Source organism: Rattus norvegicus, chromosome 9 (genome assembly GCF_036323735.1).
Source record: "Rattus norvegicus strain BN/NHsdMcwi chromosome 9, GRCr8, whole genome shotgun sequence".
Classification (NCBI taxonomy): Eukaryota; Metazoa; Chordata; class Mammalia; order Rodentia; family Muridae; genus Rattus; species Rattus norvegicus.
Window position 1 is genome coordinate 64,566,579 of NC_086027.1, and position 16,659 is coordinate 64,583,237.

General features: G+C 42.7%; 1 protein-coding gene and 1 long non-coding RNA gene across 18 annotated transcripts in view; one reads left to right on the forward strand and one right to left on the reverse strand.

Annotated features, from left to right (window-relative positions):
- Plcl1 (phospholipase C-like 1) overlaps positions 1-16,659 on the forward strand; it is a 337,196-nt gene that overhangs the window by 170,603 nt on the left and 149,934 nt on the right. The window lies entirely within an intron of this gene.
- Positions 1-16,659, reverse strand: part of LOC108351933 (uncharacterized) — a 42,274-nt gene that overhangs the window by 693 nt on the left and 24,922 nt on the right. For 9 of the 17 annotated variants that reach the window (XR_010054986.1, XR_005489478.2, XR_005489480.2 and 6 more), the window contains 2 exons: positions 6,063-16,437; positions 1,411-1,591 (listed from right to left, as the gene is read on the reverse strand). The exons of 1 other annotated variant lie outside the window; for it this stretch is intronic. This is a non-coding gene — a long non-coding RNA (uncharacterized LOC108351933). Of the gene's footprint in view, positions 1-1,410; positions 16,438-16,659 lie in introns of all 17 variants that reach the window. 7 more of the 17 variants (XR_010054996.1, XR_010054993.1, XR_010054994.1 and 4 more) reach the window with 6 other exon arrangements.

Genomic DNA, 16,659 nt, shown 5'->3' on the forward strand with positions numbered 1-16,659 from the left:
AGGAGTAGGACTGGGAAAGGAAAAATGGGTATAATATATTTACACTGAGGACTCCACCTAACTCAAGTGGGAGGTCTGCTTGCATTCTTTAAGAGACGCAGTGTGGATGTTTGTTAGGTGAGTCCCAGCTGCTAACAGAGGGAGTCCTAGCTGTAATACCACATGACCGTGTAAATAAACTTTAGGGCAGATACAGGGTCTTCCTTCCTTCTCTTCTTCCTTTCCTTTCCTTCCCTTCCCTTCCCTTCCCTTCCCTTCCCTTCCCTTCCCTTCCCTTCCCTTCCCTCCCCTCCCCTCCCCTCCCCTCCCCTCCCCTTCCCTCTCCTCTCCTCTCTTCTCCTCTCCTTTCCTTTTTTTAAGTTGGACCTCATGTGCTGCAGACTAGCCTCCAATTCCTTATGTTGTTGAGAATGAACTTGATTTTCTGACCCTTCCATCTCTGGCTCCCCCGAGTTATATTTCAGATATGCGCCACCACACATGGTTCAGTGCTAGGGATCTAATTCAAGGCTTCATGCATACAGGCAGGCACATTACCCGCTTATAGTCCCAGATCCATAAATGCCTTTTGCTTTGGGACAGTGCACTTTCACCCAGGAAGTCGGTAGGCATCGACCCAGATGATTTTTGAGCAACTTTTTAGTATCCCAAGTACTGTAAGCCTGGACGATGTGCTTAGCATGCTCTAAAGATTGTTGCTAATGGCTTTTCTTTATTAGTTCTGTGTTGAGTATACACGCCATCTTAGCATCTCCGCCATTTTGGTAATAAGAAAGATGAAAAATTAAAACGTGGTAATGCGATGGATAAACATTGGATTTGAATTAAGGTTGGAATGTACTTATTATAGAGGTTACATTTCCTCCCCAGTAAAAAGACAGAGCTGGTGGATGATCTTGACATAGTCAAGAAACAAAAAGGGCTCGTGTGGCCAGAGTGAGTCAGTGATGGGAAGATACGAGTTGAGGTCACTTAAGTGTAGGGAAGATGAGGTGAAAGCCCCGTGGGGAACATCTCGGATATTCTCATAACAGTCACTAACCATCATAGAACTGAAAGAGAATTCAATGTGATAATGCTCTTCATAGTTCCTCTGAGTAGGAAGTGAATGGTCAAGAGGCAAAGGGGGCATTATGGGAGTTTATAAACGCAGAAATCCAAGTTCAAGATGATGTTGCCTTAGATAGTGTTAGTGGTACCTGGGAAGTTCATGTCTTTGGAAGATGCTTTACAATAGAGCCCCCTGGACTGTTTGCTGGGTGCTAGTTGGAGAATGAGAATAAGAAGAGATCATGGTGGTTACTATATTGGGGTTTGGATAGGTGAGTGGAAGGTGGTGCCATTTACTGCAGATGAGAAATCCATTGGAGATCTGGTAGGAGACACACTGAGAGTTCTTTCTGTTTTTACCTTGTTAAGTTTCATCTGCCTGTTAAATATTGAAGGCTAAGAGTCAGAAAGACAGCCTGACCATCAAGGCCTGGTGTAGAGACTTAAAGTTGCAAATTCGTGGCATGGACCAATTCTGCATTTTGACAAGATGGGTAAAGATGTAGACTAGTGCTGTAATTTATCTTGACCACATGCAGCTCTGTCAGGAAAAAAAACCAACAGCATTCTTTATGAAATAATCTAGTAATTATTACTTACTAGTTAGACTTCCTAGAGTAATTGATGATCAGACAATTAGAGCAACCACATCACTTTCCTCTGATAATTAGAGCTAATTTGTAAGCCCTAATAATAGGCTGACTCACAAGTAAAATGATGCAGACTACAAAGTCTGTCTTACCAAGTGGGTACGGGAAGGTCCTCTTTAGGCTTTTGAAGTTCAGGGCTGATGAGTTAGAATAGCTTAATTCAGTGTTTTCACTGCTAACTTGTGTCTATATTTGCGGGAAATCTAATAGGGGGCTGGGGATTCCTATCCCTCACTTATCCTCATCTGAGCTATCCAGCATGTACAGCCTGAAGCTCGTTGCACCGTAAGAGTGGTGCTCATGTGACACAATGTCCCCTTAAGGTCTATTCTGCCGCTAGTGACTTTGCATGGGTCGTCTATAAACTTCACCATGATGTTTGCAAGGCAGACATATTTATTTCCATCTTAATGACCAGGAAACAGAACTTTAAGGTCATTTGGCTTAAATGACAGAGCCAGGACTCTGATCTAGGTCTGGTTGCTTCTGAACTCATCTTCAGTTTTTCTTATTCAGACTCTTAAACAATGTCTGGTAGTATGTTCTGCCAGTCATATCTTCCCCACCCAGCACATTTATATATTCCAGGGAAGTATCCAGTCTTGGCTTCATTCTTACCAGCTCGCTGCCCCATTCGTTGCTTGGACATGTGCATGGTTCTCACTTGCTCCCATTACAGGTGGACCTTCTGACCTATCATGAAACTTGGCTCTTGTTATGTCTTCAAGCTCTGGTCTCTCTGTCCTGTTGTTACATGCTCTGAACATTGTTTGGGTGATCATCTCTCTGCTTTGGCTATCACATTACTGAGAACAGCAACACCAAAGAAGTCTTAACCCATGGTTAATTACATTCTTGGTTGCAAGGACTCTGCTACATTATCAAGGCTGATGGGTGTCAGATTCAACCTGAAACACCGCCTGGTTTCAACTCATAGTTAGATCAATTTCAAGTGCTAAGGCAAGCCTTGTTCCTGTCTGGGAATGATTAGCTTATGGCTTTTCTAATGTCGATTATTTAGCTTCACCTACAGAGCAGACCTCCCAGGTTTAACAGTATAACAAGTTACAAGACTAGGCATGTACCCTGATATCAGGGCTGGTGAGCCAACCCAGTAGGAGTGAAAGGGTCCCAAGAGCTGGTGAAAGAGTCAGAGGTACCAGTACTCCCACTGTTAGGAGTTCCACAGAGACACCGAGTAGAGAACCCTAATGTAACGCAGAGGACCAAGTGCAGACTCAAGTTCCGTGATTACTGCTTCAGCCTCTGTGGGCCCCTGTGAGGTCTGCTTCACTGGTTCTGTGGTCTGTGTTCTCTTGGTGTCCTCAACCCCTCTTGGGAGCTCAGAGAGCTTCAAACCTTTCTTTTCATAACTTCAAACGTTACTTCCCTACCTGACCATTGGTTTCCACCCTAACACCTACTCTGCATTTGATCAGTTTGCTCTCATCCATTCATTCTGCTGTAACTGCCACCGACAACTCACTTTCTCTGAGGCATGACCTTGAACGTGACCCTTCTTATTCTGCCTGACTCTAGTGGGTCCTTGAAGTTCAGGGTTCATTGTGACTTTGCTCAGTGCCATTCCTTTAATATTTCCTCAACTTTGCCGCCTCTGTCTTTGCTCTCTTTGGAAGAGGACTTCCATTCACCTGTACAAATGAACTTACCACTTACTTTTAGGTCGAACTCCATTATCATTTATTGTGAAGGCTTCCCCACCCGCTCCCATTCCCAGCAAGAAACGAGCATTTTACCTTGCAGCAGTTCTTTGTGTTGTTATCTTTTATTCTGAGGGTCGGACACAGCGGACTCCGCTGTAGTTCCAGCTCATGTGCTGTTACTTCATTCCTCCCTCTGCTTTTCATAAGTGTAACTATTTATTGCTCTGTGGCCCCAGTTTTTTATTTTTTGCTCAAATCTGAGCAGTTCTTCAAGTAGTTGGTGTTTTGTTTTGTTTTGTTTTGTTTTTTTTTTTGAGACTTACTGCTTCTCTGACCTATGGTCCTCCCACAGTGAATACCATTTGTTATGTACTTAGAGGACATCCGGCTTCTAGGGCCCTCTGGGATCGTGAATAATTCTGCCTGGGAAGAGGCTCAAACACTGGAGCTGAAATTTCCCTCTCCCTGTGTGCTTAGTTTTATTTACAGAGGGTTGTTTGTAGCTTAGGTTTTAATAACTTTTAATGTTAGGAAATATAGCAAAAAAGATGTAAATAGGTGCCCTAGAATTAACCCTGATAGCATTGCATTCGCTCTTTTGCTAATGAAACAATGGGAACGCCCTTCTGGGCGTGCTCCACGATAGCATCTCAGTCTTGCCCCTGACCTCCTCTCCTGCTACCAGCTTCATTCCACCGCTCTCTCCCTTCAGCAAGACTGTCTTCACCCGGAACAGTTGTTAACCCTGTTCCCTTGTTTGTATGTGCGTTCTGATTAATGCCCAGGTCCAGCTGTGGCAGTTCCACATCCCTTTTGATTTGAGTCCCAGCTGCCTTCTCCACTTTTATCTCTTGTCTCCTTCTCAGCTCTACATCCCAACTCCAGCTGCACTGTAATTTTTATGACTCTCCCAAAAGCCAATGCTTTTGAAAGCATGGAATATCCTCATTTCTTACCCTGGGAGATTCCCATTCATCACATAAGACAAACTGAAGTGTCATTCATCAGTGGAACCTTTCATGACCTGCTCAGAGGGTGGTCCCTTTTCTATGCTCCAATATTACAAATTTGTTCTTCACATAGCAAAATCATGCTGGCGATACGATGCTGTAGACATTGGGGTCTTTGGACTGCAAGGGACCATATAAGAATATATGCAGGAACCCAATGATACAGAGGTGAGATATAAACTTGAGTTAAATTCGAATGACCCTGTGCTTTAGAAGAAGGACAAGTACAGAGCCTGAACAGCATGGTAGTAGCTAGTATGGTGAAGTTCTTATGTGCCAGGCCCTGTGTAATGGAATTCTAACATTTAATACTCACAATATCTTAAACGCAAACAGCACTTGGGAAATCAAACAAGCTAATGTGGTGATAAATAAAGCAGGGTCAGCCTCTGCCTATGGGGAATGACAGAGAACACTGTCCAGGGTCACATGAGAGCTGGGTGGTGGTGCAGCAGCTGAGATCTAGAGGATAAATGCTCCACGCACAGCGCAAGAACAGCCGTGTTCTGTGATGTTGGAGGGTGAAGGTTTAAGTGAAGTTAAATCTTATCCTTTCCTTTTTAAATGCTATGTGAATAACATTACAAGTTGTGTTCATTGACCCTCACATGTCCCATGCTTCCGTCCATCTACAGAAAGCAAACCAGCACTGGTTCCTTACAGACTCTCAGGTGAAAACCAGTAACCTTTCACTGTCAAGACATTTTATTAAAGCCTTCTTAGCTCTTGGTGGTCAAGAATTGGGAAATCATGACTCAGTTCTAATTCCTAATGTGTAGTAAAAAGTATTAAGAAACATACATGAAAACATTCAAAGACAAGGTCAGATGGTAAGACATCTCAAGTGAGGAAACATTAGACCCAGCAGTAGTATAAAAGTACAGCCGCTTTCTCTGCTTGATGGCACTGGCTAAATTCCTGATGGGAAACTTCTCCATGATAATGCCTTTTTAAAATACAAAGTTCCCTGCCCATATCTGCGTAGGTATCCTGTAAGCAATTCATGTGGACACCTCCCCCCGTTTGTAGAAGACAGAGCTTTTGAGTAAAGCTTTTGATGGTTGAGGGGAGACGAGTTCGAGAACCTGAAATGGTTATCAGTCTAGGAAGGAGTTTCTGTATTCCAGAATGAACCTATCAACACCAGTCCGTGGAAGAAGTTCCTCGAGAAAGGCCTTTCATCCACAGTCACACCTTAGAAGTTAGGAGGTTCTGGTTAGCAATTCTAGATGTACTCACATATTTGTGTAGAGCTATCTACCCAATTTATAGTCTTATTCAAAGATGCTCATACCTTTCTAGAAAGACTTTATGATATAGTCTTAATTTTAAATATCATTATGTTCTGTTTTCTCTGGAAGTAATGGTTTACTCAGACGCAGAGTTCGTATTTAGCTCTGGAAAAGTAAAATTATCATTAACCCAAGCTGGCATCTCAAATCAGCAGATATTTCATTTGTCTCAGCTTCTTTGAGAAGGGGATGGGCTTTAGCTAAGCACATATGTGGAGGTCCAAGCTGACAGCAAATACAGAGGGTAAACTTGAAGAGGGCCTGTTCCCTACTGTACTCTCAGACTGTTTCTTTCGTCACATTATTTCCACCTCTAATGAGATCTACCTGTCAAGTCTAAGTGGGGAACCCCCCAAGAAAAAGCAGCTGGGAGCATGCTGAGATGACGAAGCTTACCTTAACTGTCCTTTAAGCAGTAGCTTTCTGGGAAGTTGACGCTTGCCGTTGTTGGTGGTTCTTTCTAAGTTTTGCTTTCTTTCTCTCTGTCTTATCCAGCACTGTACCAACTCTTGTTCCTCTTCAATTGAATGTAAATTCTGTTTCCAGAGTCTCACAAGCTTGAAACCTACTGAGCATTTAAAGTATCAGCTATGGAGATTCGTATGTGTATAAACTTTAATATATCACTTTATATTTCACATGGGCCTTGATCATTGTTTTGGTGTGTGTGGGTGTGTGTGTGCGCGTGCGCATGTGTGTGTGCATGTGTGTGTGCATGTGTGTGTGTGAGTGTGTGTGTGGTGTTTAATAAATGAAGAGCTTCTTGGAAAAATGAACCTCTTATTTCATTTACAGTAGAATTTAGACATATCTGGTGTAACACGTTTTCACCCGTTTAAAACTTTAGCACAAGCAGGCTCTTTTGAGGAGTTAGGCATTTTCTGCAAAAGATGAATTGGCATAGAGCCTGGCATTGGAAAAAGTTGAAATGTTCTTATTATCATTGATACACTCTGTGCTAGGCACTGAAGATAGGAGATAAATGAGTATTATTTCAAAGGAACTGGGGCCTGGGCACCGAGGCATGTAGGGATGTGTTCGGAATCACAGTAGTTCTACGGAGATGGGAGTTTGGTTGTTTTGTAGCTTGGATTTACAGCCTTAGGCCAGCATGCACTCCAGGCCTATGCGTCTGTCAGCTGCTTTAGATGGGATGCGTGGATCTGCTGTACAAATGTCCAGAGCGTTACGGCCGGGTAAGCTGAGAGTCAGTCTACATCGTGACATAGTGTTGACCTCTCTCAGCATAGCCCCTGGTTAAAATCATACTGTGCTTTGCTTCTGGGTTTCTGATTTTCCCATATCAGCTGCATCTTTTATATCCCTTCAAGAGAAGTTAACCGGAACATGCCTACCCATTGTACTTAATATTACACTCACTCGTTATCAGAGAGCACATCTCGCTCTGATGAACTTTGGAGACTTTTTTTTTATTAGTCAGTGTGGTGATTAGGCAGACCTGTGAAAAGCGGGTGCTTTCCAGGTTTCAAAAACCTGAACTTCCCTTGGTTTGGTAGCTAAAGGCATGTTGACAAATTAGGAGACAACTCCTTTGGCTCCCTTAATTAGAGTGTGTGTGTGTGTGTGTGTGTGTGTGTGTGTGTGTGTGTGTGTGTGTTGGTAATTTATAATGGGAAGATGCTGGTTATCTTAAAACATTTGAAGCTAATTGCTTTTAACGCCATAGATGGTAGTCCTCAAATGAGGGCAACTGACTAGGACAAACAAGGATTTGAAAATTATTTTATAAAACAACCTTCAAACGTTAAAATAAGAAAAAGCATAAAGTAGCCAATTTAAACGTACTTTATCAGGTGCTCAATAGAAATAAAATTATGCTCACAATTTCTTCCTGTTAAGGATTTGTAGTTTTAAATAATGGGTTTCTTCATTTTAGTAGTTGTTCCCAAGGTGGTCAGTAATACAAGGTGCTAAGTCTGTAAAATAGATTTGTATTTCAAATTAAAGTCTAAGAAAAAGCTTGATGTGTCTATCGAGACTCAATAAAGCCACCAGAAAAACGATTTCCTTACCTAAAATTATGTATTGCCTAAGAAACTTGCTCATTATTGCCTTATTAGTATCTTCTGCAAAGAGTTTGTAAGAACATTTTGTACTTGTAGTTGAAACTAATAGGTTAATAAATAGAATTTAGCACCAGTTTTTCTTTGACTTTAAAATGGAATTCATTTAAGCTAAAATTTAAGAACATTATGACGAACATTATTTAGTCAAAGTGTGGTAAGTGTCCAATCTGAGATGGGCTCATAGATGTTAGAGGCATCTGGAAATTCCTTTGTGTAATGCATGGCAGCTCCCTGCTTTGGTGGAAGGAGGAGAGAGGACAGAGAGATCTGAGGTGTGACTCTGCCTGTGTATCTGTGAGGCAGTTGATAAGTGAGTTCTTTGGTTTCATTATTGGGGAAGTGGGAAATGAAATTGTCATCACACAGGCTACCTTTGAGAAGAGAGAGAAGGCCCTTGGACCTTTTGCAGTGTTTGTTAGTTCTATTTGGCAACCATTTTCATGAGAATAATTCTTCATCAGCAGTTGAACATTTTGAGATACTGAAATAGTTTTACATAGAGTAGAAGAGTCTAGGCTAAGGTTGGACAAGCTACTGCTCTCTCCCTGTTTTTGTAGTGCTGGTGTTATTTTGCTTGCCGTGCCATTGCATTTAGACGCTATCTCTGGCTGCTGTCATGTGACCATAGAGTAGTTGTTATATATATGCTGTGACCTTTAAACCTATGATATGTACTATTATTCCATAAAAATCATCAAACTTAGGTAGAAGCTGTTTCCTTGGACTTGCTTGATTTAATATTTGCCTAATTTAGAATATGAAGTGTTTGGTTTATACAAACTGGATCTGTTTCAAGTGAGAAGCCTTAGGAGTAGACTACAGCACTGCTTAGCTGTTCCCAGGAGAAGGCTAAGGTTTATCTTGCTTAGTGATGGCATTCCTCAGAACACTTGGTAGTAATAACACTAGAAACTCCAGAAAGGGATTTGGATGGGACCAAAACTTCCTCAGTCAACCTCAAAGTTGGGAGGTGCTCGAAGAAGATACCACATTCCATTGGGTGGCGACTTCCGTCTGCCTAGAGCTAGGGAAACTCTTCGGCCTTCATGATAGCATGTGGATCCAATCAAGTGTAATAAGTCTCCGCGAGTCGACCGTAATCCTGAGTTAGAAGAGTGTACTCCGATATTCTGTAGAATCTAGAGATCTTGGATTGAGTGAACATGACTCTTAGTTTCTAGGATGGGTAGTTTCAGTGCCAGGCTGTGCAAAATTTTGCAGCCAAGACTCTGTTTGAACTATAAATGTCAAGCTTTAGATACATTTAGCAGCATAGTAATTGTTGATCCCTGCTCAGAGTTCTGAGGTGTCCCCCCCAATGCTCGGCCTTTTTCAGTAAGTGATGGTTTGCCATCCCAAATGTCATTTCATTTTCTTTTCCAATTGACTTTTTTGGGGAAGATCATCAATAAAGTCATCATTCCTGACTGTAGATCTGTGCTTTAGAGTTCAAACATTCTCCCATTAACATAATCTCTTTCAAATAATAGGAGGGATGACCTTATAAGTTAGAAGAATTACTCCTATTTTTATAGATGATGAAAAATATTTGGTTCCAAGAAGCTAGGCTGCTTGCCTGAAGCCGTGAGACTTTAAAGAGGATGTGGGGGGGCGTGGCATATGAGTGTGAGGGTGGGAAGGCTTCTTGTGTTTGCCCCCAGAGCTCTGTTGTCCTTGCTTTGCCATTTTACTTGATTTCATTCAGCTAAAGTGTATGGAAAGATGGGTAAATACAAAATTTCTTTCTTATCAAATAAACTCCAAGGAGAAAACAGGATTTTACATTATGATGAAATAAAAAGAGCACCTAAAGTTAGAGGCTGTAAAATGTTGACCCATAGGTTCCCTTGGCCTTAGGCCTGTTTAGATGATTTCAGATAATACCTGTGTGTGTGTGTGTGTGTGTGTGTGTGTGTGTGTGTGTGTGTGTGTGTGTGTATAACATGGAATTAAGTCTTAAGTAATATCCCAATGAGCTCTGATTTCCAGTTACTTTGGAGAAGCATCAGACATGGAGATCACGTTCCTGTGTGGCCCTGGGCTGGAGTGAAGTAGTAGCGTCTCCTGGGAGGAGTCCAGTGCTTTTGATTTTCTTCCAGTGTCTCCCATTCCCTGATGTTCTGATATTCAAACGCCACTCTAGTTATTTACTGTAGTTATCTGACTCCCAAAAGCCTCAGCGTTTTGGACCCTTAGTCTAGACTTGAGCACTACCTTATATAAGGAGGATGTGAAACTAAGTACAATGGGGGAAGGGAGCTTGACAGTGAGAACCTTTTCTCTTGAAACATGGGCTTTTCTTTGATACTGATGTCTGATGTTTACAGTCCCATGGCTTCCGTCATATTATCATTACTGCTAATAAAGGAAAATCAGGGGAACATTGATTAGTCAAGATGAGATGCATACATTTTATCAAGTGGTTAATGTCCTCACAAAGGTCTGTTACATATTTTGTGTACATATTTGTCTTTCAAATATTTTATAACAACGCCAACACCTAACCTGTATATTGTAGGAAAATGTATTGAATGGAAAATAGAGTTTTCTAGAGTTAGCCAAATTTATTCTACTTGAGAAATTATTTGGCAGGTAAATATTTTGAGCATAAAGACTGAATTTGTTTTAAAGAAATTTATTTCTCTTTATCCCCCTGTGATGAATTCTTTTTGTTGTTGAAAGCCTTGTGTGTGAAAGGTGAGACGAGGTCACAGTGAGCTTCTACTGAGAGAATGCAAAGAACAATGGTGGTGAGCGTGGACAGATGCCCTCGGTCACACGGCCATTGCCCACAGGTGGACTGAGTACAGGCAGGTCAGAGGAACCCATGGAGGGACCTAAGAAATAAGAAATGATGGAACTGGAAAATATCATCCTGAGTGAGGTAACCCAATCACAGAAAGACATACATGGTATGCACTCATTGATAAGTGAATATTAGCCCAAATGCTTGAATTACCCTAGATGCCTAGAACAAATGAAACTCAAGACGGATGACCAAAATGTGAATGCTTCACTCCTTCTTTAAAAGGGGAACAAGAATACCCTTGGGAGGGAATAGGGAGGCAAAGTTTAGAACAGAGGCTGAAGGAGCGCCCATTCAGAGCCTGCCCCACATGTGGCCCATACATGTACAGCCACCAAACTAGATAAGATGGATGAAGCAAAGAAGTGCAGGCTGACAGGAACCCGATGTAGATCTCTCCTGAGAGACACAGCCAGAATACAGCAAATACAGAGGCGAATGCCAGCAGCAAACCACTGAACTGAGAACAGGACCCCCGTTGAAGGAATCAAAGAAAGAACTGGAAAGCTTGAAGGGGCTTGAGACCCCATATGAACAACAATGCCAACCAACACAGAGCTTCCAGGGACTAAGCCACTACCCAAAGACTATACATGGACTGACCCTGGGCTCCAACCTCATAGGTAGCAATGAATATCCTAGTAAGAGCATCAGTGGAAGGAAAAGCCCTTGGTTCTGCTAAGACTGAACCCCCAGTGAACATGATTGTTGGGGGGAGGGCAGTAATGGGGGGAGGATGGGGAGGGGAACACCCATATATAGAAGGGGAGGGGGAGGGGCTAGGAGGATGTTGGCCGGGAAACTGGGAAAGGGAATAACAATTGAAATGTAAATAAGAAATACCCAAGTTAATAAAGATGGAGAAAAAAAAAAGAAGTAATGTCTGGTACACACATGACTGAGTGGGGGACAGTGTTTTTCCTGAAATGTAATTTTTTAGAGTAGATTATTTAGTTCAAACTCAAAGGGATAAATCACATTCTAATCTGAGAAACATGACAATTATAATTAACAGTACAGTGTTAAGATTTTTAAATGCTTATAGAATTGGATGAGAACATCTCTATGTATTTGTATCTGTTCTTGTTATCATTCATTCATTCACTTGATAATTATTTATGGCAGTTTGCGGTATGTACCAGTGTGGAATTCCCAAAAGCAAACTTTTTTGTTTGTTTGTCTTGCTTTTAGGTTATTTTCAACCTAGTTGGGGAGGTAGGAAAGGAAGACAGGACTACTCTCTGCATTGTAAGGCTGTGAATCCATGTTTCTGCTGTTTAGGGAAAGAGACTATTTTCAGTGTGAGCCAGCAAAAGGCTTTTTGAGAGATGAGGACTCAGATTTTGGCTAGGCTGTGAAGGACTGGTGTGTGTGTGTGTGTGTGTGTGTGTGTGTGTGTGTGTGTGTGTGATCAATATGCTTGTTAGTATTTCTCCAGGGGAATCCTAGAGGCAGAGCAACTGCACATTAAACCATGAGGAAACAAACTATAAAGCCCATGACTTCCTGGTTAGGAAGGAGGGCTGCACAGGTTGGTGGGCATTGCCTGAAGGGCCTTGCCTCTCATGCTACAGCATCTGTGTTTCAAAGATGCGTGTTCCGTTCCTGAGCGAAGGAATACTGTCAAGACCTCGGTGTACACTCAGCAAGTGTCTGGAGGTGGATCGCTCTCAGCAGAGTTTAAAAAATACCTTTGTAACAGCCGCGGTACACAAAAGCTTGCTCAGGAGACAGTCAAAGCTTTCCTAAGCAGAAGCATCCCCTCAGACTCTCACCTGGGTTCACTCGGAGACTCTCCCTGGCGTAACACAAGCTACACAGTGAACAACAGAACAAACAAAGAGCAGACGTGCAGAGAGAAGACTCCTGGCAGCATGGCACAGGCGGAGAACACTGTTTTGATATGCCATTTGGTTTTCAGGTAAGTGTGTGCCTGTAGGAAATCCTCACGCAGGATCTGTGTGAAGTCTCTCTTGTTGCTCCCTCATTGTCTTCTTTGAGCTTCAAAGGACTAGTTAGGAAGACATATTAGACTTAAATGACCCCAACCCTTGCTATTTTTACTTGCTCAGAGAGCTGTGCAGACACGGTGGGTAAAGATATGAAAGTAAGACAGCAAATGTGATTTCTGTTATTATTCTCAAAGATACAGGTTTGTGGTGCAGGATGAGGACTGTGCAGGCACTGGGTAAGCCTGCCTTTCAGTGTGGCATAGTAGCTGTTTTATTGCAGTTACCCCAAGTATACATTCAGGGCAAAAGGCAAACAGTGCTCTTAAACTAATGACCCCTGGAACCACAACTTATAATAAAGATTTTAGGGTGGCCATGACTGCACAGGCTTGAAATCCTAGCACTTTGGAAGCAGAAGAAGGAGAATCAGGATTTTAAAACCAGCCTTTACTTCATAGTGAGGTAGAGGCCAGCCTAGGATACACAAAACCTTGTCTCAAAAGACTAAGTAAGTAAATAAATAAACAAATAAACAAATAAATAGAAAAAACAACCCTGCAATGCTTTATGAGAATTGATTCAGTACATGTTGTTCCCTTAACAGTTTAGGCAGAAGTGAATACCTGATTTTCTCTTTCTTGAAAACTAGTGTCTTAAAATTTATGTTGCTATTAAAGTTGTCATATGTAGTTTACAATATTTCAAAATTAGTTTATAAGTGTAGATTTGAATTTCCAACCAAAATTATGAAGTGAAGGTCAATTTCATGTGTCAATTAGATCAGGTCAGTTGGATACAGAGGTACTGCTGAATGGAGGAGAGTGTTTGAGCTGGTGGGTCTAATAGAGCTGGTTTCTGTCCAGTGTGGTGTGCATCATCCAGGGTGTTGAGAGCCACCATAGAACAGCATCAGCAACAAAAGCAGAGGAAGGAGGACCACCCCGCTCCCTTTGCTTCCTGTCTTGTTTGAGTTGAGACATCTCGTTCCTTCTGCTATTGGTGTGGGATGTATAGTCCACACACAGACCTTCAGACTCGTGCTGAATCTCACCACTAGATTTTCTGAGTTCCCACCAGCTTGCAGAAGGCAGGTCATCTTAGTTCCCACACTAGAGTAGAATAGACCAATGCTGTGTGGTGCCTAGGTATTTAATCATCTATGCATTTACACATCTGTTTACATATCTTCGTGTCATATGTCTGTCGTCTGTCCATCCATCTCTCCACCCATCCACTTTATTTGTTGTTTTTGTTGTGTGTGTTTGTGTGTGCCCCCATCCCCCGTGTGTATGCATGTCTAAAAACCCTTACAAATAAAGAGGGTCATTGTAAAGCAGCTTCCTTTTTTGTCTTTTCACTGTTGTTTTTGTAAATGTATTTGGATTTACTTATCCTTACTCTTGGTTTACATTCAGATGCAGCCTCGTGATCCTCGTTGGGAAATATGGTTCTTATTTAGTAATATGCCTAGTCCAGGATATTTTCCTCAGACTTCAAATTCAATTAAAGTTCTTCTAGTACAGGCCTATTATTGCACAGTGAGTGGAGATGTGCCTTCTCTCTTTCCTATTCTGATTTTACTTCCTCCTCTCCATTCCGCCAGCTTGCTGACTTTGAGGTTGGTCACAGTACACAGTGATAGAACTTAGAAAGTACTCATCATTTTCTTTAGGTTCTAGAAAGCTCTTCATCACAGAACATCTCCTATCTGTAACCTCCTCATAGGGGTAAACGTATTTATGCTAGCTTACCTATCCCCCATGATTCACACTCAGCTCTGAGGCATTTAGAAATGTGGTAATATACATATGTGACCAACTTTTCCATTTTGGCTGCTTCAAAGTTTACAGTTCTTTGGTTTGTATTGTTAACAGTCACCACCATCCACTGTCAACTTGGTACTTATTAACAATATGGCTCCTCACTTTACACAGCCTTTTACTCTACATTCTGATGGTTATAATTCATGCTCTGGGTCTGCGTCTGACTGCGCCAGGACCCCAAGTAAGAGGAACTGTCTTATTTCACAGTACAATACTTTCAAGGTTCAGCTGTGTCTCTACCTCCTTTTAAAGGTGGAATGATATTATATTGTATATTAGCTTGCAAATGATTCCACTGGGCTTCTCCCAGGGACCTAGCTGGAGTGGATTTAGCCTAATGCTGCTTGTATTCTGATGTTAATTTGGATCCCTAAAATTGTTTGCACGAGAGAGTCTGTTTGTAAGACACTGAAGGACCCTTCCCAGAGTTGGTTCTGATTGGTAATAAAGATGCTAACAGCCAATATCTAGGCAGGACAGAGAGAGGTGGGACTTTAGTATTCCTGGACCTGGGCTTGGGACTGGGAGGAGAGAGAGAGAGATTCACCATGCACGAAGAGCATGGAGGAGAGGAGAGACGCCATGCCTGAGTAGCGTGGAGGACAGGGAGGACGGTAGCCACCATGTAGAAGCCAGGAGAGCAAGGCCCAAGAGTCCAGGGCAGCCCAGATAGAATATAGAATTTAGTAAGTAATGATTTGGGATTATCGCTGAGAGGTGGATTAACTGTGTAGAGGTTAGACAGTTGCCCAGCTATTGTGCTACCTAAGGTATGTTAAAATATAAAGCTGATGTGAGTGCCTTTTATTGGGGAACATAAACCATTGGGTGGGTAGGAGAATCTACTGCCAGCATTAATTAATTCAACACCTAGCTTGCAGGGGATTTCACTCGGCTCCTCCCAGCGACCTAGCAATGGCTTAGATCATCATTTGCCCTCTGCTGCCACAAGGTGTGGGTGGCTTATGAAAGGACTGCTCATCACCACAGCTCTCTCCCCTCTCTTCCTTCTGTCCTTCTCTGTCCCCTCTTCTCTGCCCTCACGGCTATGCTCCCATCCATCTGCCTCTATTCCTTCTTTAGACCTTCACTCCCCTCCTTTCCCCCAATAACCCTCCTCTACACCAGATCTCTTGCATGGCGTGATTCCTCGAGGGGATACATTGGAGCACTTGATACCCCCTCACCACATTATATTTCACAATATCGTGTGGTTATATCACATCAGAAAGAAGGGTAACCCTGAGCAGAGAGTAGCAAGGGAGGCCGGGAGAACACTAGTGTCAGCTTTGCCTATGACATGGGACAAGGTCATGTTGTAGAGGTACAGGTTTGAAAGTGTTGTCCTGGGTGTTCACTGTATAGGAGTAGGTGACATAGGTGTTTGGTACTTCTCTGCTTGGCTCTGCCATTGGCTTATCACCATACACACACAGCTCCTGTGAAATAAATACATATGTCTCAGTGGCTAATGGTCGTGCTATGAAATATTATACAGTGTCAGTGTGGGGAAGGAGGTACCTGGAGGGCCCATGCCAAGGTGTTCTGAGAAATCATACCACACAACAGACCTAGTATAAGGAAGGTTTATTATGGGGGAGGGGAGTTAGTGAGACCCTAGAGAAGGGGTTGAGGCAGACAGAGCCATGAGGGCAAAGAAGTGGGGACAGAGAAGGACAGAAAAAAAGGTTGGCCAGGAAGATGTGGAGACAGACAGACAGACACACACACACAGAGAGAGAAAGAGAGACAGACAGAGATAGAGACAGAGAGATAAAGAGACAGAGGCAGAGAGAGACAGAGAGGCAGAGAGAGAGTCAGAGAGAGAGAGAAAAACAGAAAGGTAGAGAGAGAGAGACAGAGAGGCAGAGAGAGAAGGAGAGACAGAGAGGCAGAGAGAGAGAGAGGGAAGGAAGGAGGGAGAGAGGGGGGGAAGAAAGAGAGGAGGAGGACTGGGGTAGCGAGCAGTCCTCTTATCTGCTGCCAGGCCACTCGTACCCAGGGGTGGTGCTGGTAGTAATGACTGCAAGTGATGAGAACTGTTGCTAGGTCTCTGGGAGGAGTCTGGCAGAATTGTCTGTAAGCCAACACGTCTCTGGAGAGCTGAAAAGGCAGTAAAATAATCACATATTATGGGCACAGAAGTATGATTTGGGGAAAGAAACTACTGTGGGATATAGGCAGATCTCACAATAGCAAAGATGGCCCTCATTCTCCTTAGAAGATGCTGCATCATCATCACGTGTAAGGAAACAGGGTATAGGAGGTAAGGGTTGGGTTTGTACACACGGGTTGATGGTGATTGCACCAGAAAGAGGAGGGACA